We start from the raw sequence: 9,536 nt of genomic DNA on the forward strand, positions 1-9,536 counted from the left end.
GCACGTGTGAGTGTGTGTGTGTGAGAGAGAGGGGGGGAGAGAGAGAGAGAGACAGAGACAAAGTCCAAGGCTAGATTTTCAAATACTGATGAAAAATGAGAACTGATATTTAAATGATGACTTAATGGCCCAGAGAGAGATGCCTTATTTAAGGAATACTAAATTATGTCTGGTAAGTAATTCTAAAGAATGTAGACCATTACTATTTTTTTTTTTTTGTTTTTTTGGGCAGAGTCTCACTCTGTCTTTTAGGCTGGAGGGCAGTGGCACAGTCTCTCAACATACTGCAACCTCCACCTCCTGAGTTCAAGTGGTTCTCCTGCCTCAGCCTCTCCAGTAGCTGGGACTATAGGCATGCACCTCCACGTTAGGCTAATTTTTGTATTTTTAGTAGAGACAGGGTTTCACCATCTTGGCCAGGGTGGTCTAGAACTCCTAACCTCAAGTGATCTGCCTGCCTCAGCCTCCCAAAGTGCTAGGATTACAGTCGTGAGCCACCGTGCCTGGCCCCTCACCTTTTTTAAAATTAATTTATTTTCTTGAGACAGGGTCTTGTTCTGTTGCCCAGGCTGGAGTACAGTGGTGTTATCTCGGCTCATTGCAGCCTCAGCCTCTGGAGCTCAGGTGATCCTCCCATCTCAGCTCCTGAGTAGCTGGGACTACAGGCATGCACCACCATGCCTGGCTAATTTTCGTATTTTTGGTAGAGATGAGGTTTTGCTATGTTGCCCAGGCTGGACTCCTGCACTCCAGCATACGGCCTGCCTCGCCTCCCAAAGCGCTGGAAATAAAGGTGTGAGCCACTGTGCCCAGCCTAACCCTTACCTTTTAAAAGGATTTTCATCAGAAAGTTCATATATTTAATATTATTTAGGGCAATTTTTCTAGTTGCTAATAAAATATGGTTAAGTATCCAATGGTTTTCAAAGTATGGGGCCTAAGCTGGGAACATATGCATCATCCAGAAACTTGTTAAAAATGCACATTCTTGACCCCCAACCCAAACCTATAGAATCAGAAATTCTCAGAGTGTGTGCAGCTCAGGAGTTTGTGTTTTAACAAGCATCAGCATTTTAGTATTTGAGAACAAGTGAAGTAGACTATTAGATTTAAGGAGCATTCTCATTAACAGCCTCAAAATTATGTAGTGTATGGCAAAACATTTTGGAAGCCTTTCTGTGACAAAGGGAAAATGATAAATCTTAGAAGACTTCTGTTCTTTAAAAAATAAAACATAACTGATTTTTATATTTCAAATGTCCTCTATAAGATTTCTATTTCAGTCATCAAATTCTCAAATATTTTCACAAGAATCAAGGTTCCCGAATCAAGAAAACATTTGGAATGTTTATAATTAGTTATGTATTGGAAAATTGACTCTGGGATAAAAAACTGCCCAGATTTGTTGCCTTTGCTGATTTCTGTGCTGTATGTTCTTCCCAAATGGCCAATTTCAAGCTACCAGTAGAGTCATTATGATTTGACTGAGTGTGGGATTGAAGAAATGCTCAGAATAGGTGTTCTATTTTTTCTTTTTTTTGGAGGGAGGAAGGAGACTCTTTAGAAAGGTCTATTTTGCCCAATCCACTCACATTATAGAAAATTTCTTTCTACTTTATTCTTTTTTTCCCTTGTTAAAAATAAGTCATACAGATTCTTCACACAAAGTATTCTTATAATATTTTGGTATTTAAATGGGCTGCCGGTCACTTGATTACATTATCTTTTATTATAAAACATGTGCTGAGTTCTCAGCAATTTATGCGTGCAGAGGGTCCTTTGCAATGGGAAGTATTTGGAACGTGTATAATTCAATTTGGATTTTGGATAGATATTCCAGCTATATGTTTTTATTTAGGGATTTCTTTGGTAAGTAGAGCCAATCTTCAATAATTTCATACTGTAACAAAAACCAAGAGTTTTGCATAACTAAGAATCAACGTTTCAATTATTCAAAATATTATTGAATGTAATTATGATTGAAAATGGTTCCAATGAGTAAAAACAAACAGTGGAAGTGAGGGCATTTTTTTTCTCAGCTGGTAAAAAAGCAAATCTGCTGTGTTATAATTGGTGATGAGGACTTTTTAAACAAATCTGGCTAGTTATTATTTCTAGTCTGGTTGCTGTCCTGGTTTTCAAAATATTTCAATGCTTTCTTGGGTCTTTTTGCTTTTTTTTCTTTTAAAATGGCATACTCTTTTATGGCATACTCATACAAGAGTATGCCATTTTAAAAGAAAAAAAAGCACTACTATTAATGTTCGTAAAAATCTGTTTTGAATATGTGTCTCCTGTGCTCAGAAAGGTTCGATATCTCCCACTGCTCACAATATAAAACCCAACAATTTACCTTGGTACTCAGTCCCTTTGACTCTTTGGCCCTTCCTACCTTTCCATCATAATTTTCTAATACTGTTCTACAAACACACATGCACTTTGCTATCTCTGTGAATACTTGCAATATGTTTTTTTCTACCTGTGATATTCCTCCTTTTTCTCATAATTCTATGCATACTTTTTGTCCTATGCGTCTCTTGTTCTCTCCAAAATTTTTTCATCCTTCCTACTGCTCTAGGTGAGTAGTACAATACGATGATTAGAGTCACTGCCATGGTTTGAACATTTAGCTGCTATACTATCTTTTGTACTTTACTAAGTTACTCTCAGTGTGTCTTTATCTGTAAATGGGGTTTAATAAGAACTGTTTTGTGAGTTGCATTGTGAAGATTATGTGAGAAAAGATCTGTAAAGCATTTACTAACGTGCTTGGCAGGAATTATTAACCATGGCTTTATGTTTTTTCTCATTTGAACTTAAAAGCTATATCCAAACACTTGTTTGGACCTTTGATGTTTTCTTGTATTATACTTTTATATACTTATTATGGTGTTCTGAATATAACTGTAGAGTCTCAGCCACAAGGACGTACTTTTGGCCTTCTCTATAACATCTAACATACGCCTTCTCTTGTACATAGTATATACCAGAATAACAATGAATGAATAAATAAAATGGAAGAGTATAAGAAACACTGATTAGATCATTGGGAAAACAAAGCTGTCTCAGCTCTGCTAATATCATGTTGTGTTGTATTAGCTATTACTAACTGACTTCTTTGAAAGTCAGTGTCTTTATTCAAAATAGAGGCACTAGGTAATCTCTATGGCCTTTTTCAACTGCAGGGTGTAACTATCTGAGATATGACTTAACTTCATGAATGTAAATACAGAGTGTTTGTTATAATTACTTATTAATTTCTCTACTGAAAACTTTTTGTTTTATTGTACTTTATTTTTATGCCCTCAGATGCTCAGAACTGAGATGATAATACTCCTCAATTAATGATACACAATTACCCCTGATCTGTGGGAGACTCTTTTTCCTTTTTAAAAATTGTGTTATGTGTGTTTCCCTTCAACTTATATACTCTGTGACTTAGAGATTTAAATGTGACAGTAAAATTATAAAAGCAATAGAAGAAAACACACAAAACAAAATAACAAGAACAAAAACAAATTTTCCTGGTCACTTACCTCATTGTACGTATCTCAACACCCAATAATTAAGAAGACCTGTCATTTCTGCATCAAAGGTATCTCTTTGCCTTTTCATTTCTAGCCATTTCCTCCACTAATACGCCACTTGAGAACACCATTGTCTCTCTTGCGGATTATTGTAGTGACCTTCTCCTAATTTCCTTTTCTCTCCTTCATTCTTCAGTTTCGAATTAGCTCACCCCTTATAAACTTATTGAGTTATTTAGTGTAAGCTAATCCAAAATGTACTTTGCTTCTTGCAATCAGAATACTCTTATGATTAAAAAAACTTTTAAAAAGTAACATCTACATTAAAAATTATTAATTTTTGTGGGTATGTACTATGTGTCTATATTTATAGGTTACATAAAATATTTTGATATAAGCATGCAGTGTTTTATAATCACATCAAGTAAATGGAGTATCCATCACTTCCTGCACTTATCCTTTGTTACAAACAGCCCAATAATACTCTTTCAGTTATTTTTAAATGTACAGTTAAATTATTTTTGACCATAGTTTTTTAAGGGCAGAAATAAATTTTATAGTGGGTCTATCTCATACAGTCCATTCACTTTGTACACTTTGTAGATAATTTCTCTTTTGCTCGGATTTATTTGGTTGCTAAAAAAAATTGCCATGTAAATTCTAGGTTTATTCACACTAAGTGCTTTCCTTTTTCTCTTTTAATTCAAACCTGTGTTTTTTTCTTTCCTTCTCAGCAAGAACCAGTATTATTCAATTTGCAGCTTTCTATAGAGTCAACCCAGTTCATATAATTCTTTATCGTTTTAGCAGATTATGGGTCAAAAATAGGAATGTATCTACCATATGTTTGATGATAAATTAGCCAGTGGTTTCATTTCCTTATTATATCTATAAACCAGATCATTAAGTAAACAAATTAATTGAATTATCAAATGTAACATAATTTCTTCTGACCCAAGCAATTTGGGGATGATTCTACTATTAAATGTTATCATTAGGAAGAAAATTAAGAGTGTAGACAAATAGTGGTTGAACTGCTCTCAAAATGTGGACACACTTTGGAAATGTTTCAGAAATTTAATTTCCATCTTCCACTTCAATGTGTATGGCAGCAAATATTAGTTCATCCTATACTATTACAAAGCATTATCAAGAACAAAACAACAGCACATGCAGTATTTCTATAGAATTGTAATCTACTGGGAAATATAGAGAATAGCATTTTAGATGTCTACCGCTTTTGGAGGATTACATTTTTGCCTTATCTAATGTACGTTGCCTTTAGTTAGTTTCTTTGGTTAAATAAAAGATTCCTTGACTTTCCTTTATGAAAGTTGCAAGAAAATTTTCCAAGTCCAAAATTGAAAATTTAAAAACTATTTAGAATTCTCTAATTATTAGGGTTTTTTTTTTTTTCTAATAAAGCCACCTCAGGGTCCAATCTTCTTTCCTCATTCAGTTTATGTCAGTCGTTATTTAGTACAGGTCAATGATTTAATTCAGATCATTTATTTTGCCTCTATAACATGGTGCTTAATTTCTAATTTAACTTTTCCATATATGTTTACATATCATTTTCAGTTAGTAGTATACTCTTTAGGTCAAGTGTCATGTTAGACAACACCTGTAGGAAAACATGCTGGCCTATTGTCAGAAATTCCAGGTTCAAGTCCCAATTCTGACACTATCTTTCTGAACTTGAGCAAATAGCAGTCTCTCCTGAATCTCAGTTTTCCAGTGAGCTACCTTACTTTTTATCATGTGTGTTAAGTGAAATGTAGTGAGATCCCTTTACAAGCTCTAAAGAGCCCTAGAGATATAAGGTTTTTTTTTTTTGTTGTTGTTCTTTTGTGGACGCCTCAACACACTGCAGAAAAGAGCTCAGATATTGATGAATAAGCATAGAATTTCTCAAGGCTTAATGAAAATAAAAAAGAATTTATTATATTCCAAAGGATTCACTGAGTTTCTAAAGTACTCATAGATGCTATTTAAACTAATTAATTTCCCCATCAAGTGGCTATAGAGCATGAACAAAAATGGAATATGATAAGGTTTCAGGGTATTAAATTTTCTTCATAGAATTTCAACATCTGTTTCCAAATACTGTCTAGGTTGTTGTAAAGAATTCATTTAACTATCAGATAACTTTTACTCTTTTCCTTTCATATAGAAATGGGATCTTAATGTGACATATATTTGTGTTTGAAACTGAGCCATAATCCAAATAAACAATGTCCTCAGTTTTATCCAAATAAAAATTATTTTGTTATCTCTTCTGGGGAAGATAATTAATCACAAGAAAATAATTTTTCACAGGACATTTACTTAAAAGCATGTGTCATACCCACTTAAATGCTTATTTATCTTCATGATATTAGAAATTCAGCCTCAGTAATTTCCATCCAGAGCTCAAAAGGACATTTGCTAACTGAATTTAGAGCTCTATAATAAGAAAGCAGCTTAGTTATAACTAAATAAAAAAGGATGAAATGCTTTTCTATGTTAGTGAATAATAGTCATGTTAACCATTGAAAATAAATGGAAAATGACTTCAACTCCAGAAACTGGCTCCTCTTTGAAGCTAAGTAGGGAGCATAGAAATAATGTGGTCAGCAATTTTGGCCTCATGTACCTTTCCCACAATGCATTTACAATCTGTCCATCTCATTTGTCAGCTATTGTTGCAACTGTGCTTTCAGATTTTATATAAACCAAAATATATAATCTAAGAAACAAATGTGGAAAAGAATTCATCACATTAATTTTATATAGAATCAAATGTATTTTTTAAAAAATCACAGGAGAAATATAGCATATGCTTTCTTAATGCAAAGATGAGGTATTTTACTTTAAGCAGATTTTCAGTCATATAAAATTTCTTATTAATGGCATACTATGGAAAATCTAAATAGTGCATGCAAAATATAACCTTTTCTAAATTATGACTCAGTATTGCTTGACAGATTAGTCAGTCACAACGTGATTTGATTCTGTGCTGGTTTGTGCTCAATGTGATTTCAGAACCTGAAACTAAGTAATTAAAATCTACCTTATCTCACTAAGCCAGTGGGAGAGGCTCATTATGATCCAGAAACAAACTTATTGGCCTGTGGTCATGCATCAGAAAGAAGAGTCAAGATTGTGTTTATGCCTTCAGAAAGTTTCGTCATCCGTCTTTGAAGTTTCAGCACCATGAACAGCAGTAGTCTCCTGACTGGTGGCAGAAAGGGACCGAAAACTCAATTAGGGCTGTAGTTATTTTTCAAAGAATAACATTTCTTTATTATCCAGCCAGTTTACTGAAGGATGAGCTAAAATGTAGGAAAACCTATCAGATTATTAGGTAGATGATATTGTAGCTTGCTTTAGGATCTTACACCGATAGAGACTTGGTTTGTAGGAAACAGTTTTACTTAGTAGTCAAAGGACCTGCCCTATATCTTATCCAACTCTTTTTCACTCTACAGCAACTTCTACTAATTTTCTGTTTGTTAAAATGTGTGTGGGCTGGGTGCAGTGGCTCACACCTGTAATCCCAACATTTTGGGAGGCAGAGGCGGGTGGATCACAAGGTCAGGAGTTCAAGACCAACATGGCCAAGATGGTGAAAAACCCATCTCTACTAAAAACTACAAAAAAAAAAAAAAAAAATTAGCCGGGTGCGGTGGCAGGTGTCTGTAATCCCAGCTACTCAGGAGGCTGAGGCAGGAGAATTGCTCGAACCCGGGCAGCAGAGGTTGCAGTGAGCCGAGATCTCATCACTGCATTCTAGCCTGGGTGACAGAGTGAGACTCCATATCAAAAATAATAATAATAACAATAATAAATAAAAAAGGTTTGTATAATGTTTAGTAAACGAAAAGTTAAAAAAATTCACTTTACTGACAGCACTTGGGGGAAAGACTTTTCATGTGGATGTATAAGATATTGCTATAAATGAGTTTTCAGCCACATATTAATTTTTACCTCTATTTCTCATATATACAGAATGAACATTTTTAATAAAACTATGTTTCTAAGGCCAATAACAGTTAGTGTCAATTCTTGTTCATTTGATCATTCATTCATTCATTCCACAAATATTTATTTGGCATCACCTCTGTACTGAGTACTCTTCTGTGTATGGGGGTCAAAAGAGGTAAATATAACTGATAAGATTCCTGCATTCATGTGCGAGTCTAGTGGGAAAGCAGGCATTAAAAAAACCTTTATAAGACAAAAACTATATGGTTGTGATATCTATGAAGAAGGAAAGGTACAAAGTATCATTAGAGTACATAGGGGCTGGGGACGAACACTTGATCAGATTTGATATTGACCAGGAAACACTTATAAGAAGACATGCCTTTATTTCTTGCCTGGATGTCAATATAACCTCAGAAATGGAATTCACACACTAACTCATTTTTTTTTCCTCCAAACTATGTCCTGTACGGTGGCTCTCATGATCTTTGCCATGTGTAAAGATGGGAAAATGCAGTTTGAAGGCTATAAAGGTTTTAGTTACCCACTTAGAATAATAAGTTATGTATGTCTGTAAGCCATTGGTCTATAACTGAACAGAGTGTATTGTTGGCTTCAAGCTAGAAGGGTTATGAGTCAAATGTGATTAATGCTATAGCATGGATAGGTACTGTGAGATTACTGAGTAGCTATATATGTTTCCTATTAGATTAGGTACATATATTCCCTAAAAATATTCATTAAGAAGTTTAGGACTCACTCAGTTATTCACCTTTAAATTATATATGGCATATATATATATATATATATATATTTGTTTTGTTTTATTGTGTTTTGTTTTAGATGCATAAATTTGTGATTTCTTTCCAGAAAAATTATGTTGCTTTTCATGTCTTCATTATTTTTTATGTTTATATTTATTTCTATAAGTGAGATTTCAAAATGCTGAAATAATTGGCCATCCAACAGTTAAAATCCTATAGTAGTAAAACTATGGAAATCCTGGATAACTGTGACTATTCTTTATGATACAGCTTTTTCTTAAAATTGATATTAACAAAATGCCTTGATTCAGAATTAGCATGAAGTTATACATGTGCTTTTCCCCTATCTTTCAGTAACTTAATGGTTTAAATTGATGTCATATTGAAAGACAAAATTTCCACAAGAAGAGACACTTTGAATAGAGAAAATTCTCAAAAATGCCTCTCTCAATCAAGTTGCATCTTTTGATACTTTTGTAAGTTATTTTGAAGCAAAGTCGCTATTATTTACATTTATTGTTAAGCTGTTAATTTCCTAAATATTTTGATATGCACAATTAACTTTCACAATAAGTCCCATAGATAAATACAATAATTAATCCAATAATTAATAATAGGTGGGGTATATGAACCTTTATTCCACAGTAGAACAGTTAATTTGAATGGGACTGGAGTCCAAAACTTTTTACTTCTGACCAGACTCCACACTCTTCATATTAAATTGCAGGTCAGAGAACAGCCCAGTTTATGTGGCCCAGAGTTTCACCTAGATATTACATAACAATACTGGATTTTTATTGGAATATTGTCTGGTTGTTTATTCTATTTTGCTAAAGTGCCAAGTATACAAAATTTCCCATAATGCACTTTAGAATAATATTGCTTGTCACTTTAAACATAGATAAAATTCTCAAAGCCTTCCTTGGATTCCCCCAGATTACCCATGTGTGTTTGGAATTACGTAGGAAAATGCAACTGAAGAGTTTCTCTGCACTGGGCTTGATGAATGTGTTCCTGAGATGAAGAAATTTGCCAGCTGTCTGAGAAATAAAAAGATTACAAAGTTTTACCAGTTCTTGAATTCATTGACTTTCTCACAGTTTGTAATGAGATCTGAGGGTGACTTTCAGTGCAATTGAGATGATCCTTTTTGATCTATCTCAGGGTTTCTCAACCTCAACACTATTAACATTTTGAACACATAATAATTGGATATGAGGAGGGCTGACCTGTGCATTGTAGGGTGATTCATGGGATCCTTGGCCTCTACCCATTAGAT

The 9,536-nt window shown here is 34.0% G+C and overlaps 1 long non-coding RNA gene across 1 annotated transcript in view; it reads left to right on the plus strand.

The window, feature by feature from the left end:
- Window positions 1-8,776, plus strand: part of LOC126955947 (uncharacterized) — an 89,706-nt gene extending 80,930 nt beyond the window's left edge. Inside the window, exon 5 of the long non-coding RNA XR_007726201.1 lies at window positions 8,612-8,776. This is a non-coding gene — a long non-coding RNA (uncharacterized LOC126955947). The remainder of the gene's footprint in view (window positions 1-8,611) is intronic.
- Window positions 8,777-9,536: the final 760 nt, after the last annotated feature.

This window comes from Macaca thibetana, chromosome 6 (genome assembly GCF_024542745.1).
Source record: "Macaca thibetana thibetana isolate TM-01 chromosome 6, ASM2454274v1, whole genome shotgun sequence".
NCBI classification, from domain to species: Eukaryota; Metazoa; Chordata; class Mammalia; order Primates; family Cercopithecidae; genus Macaca; species Macaca thibetana.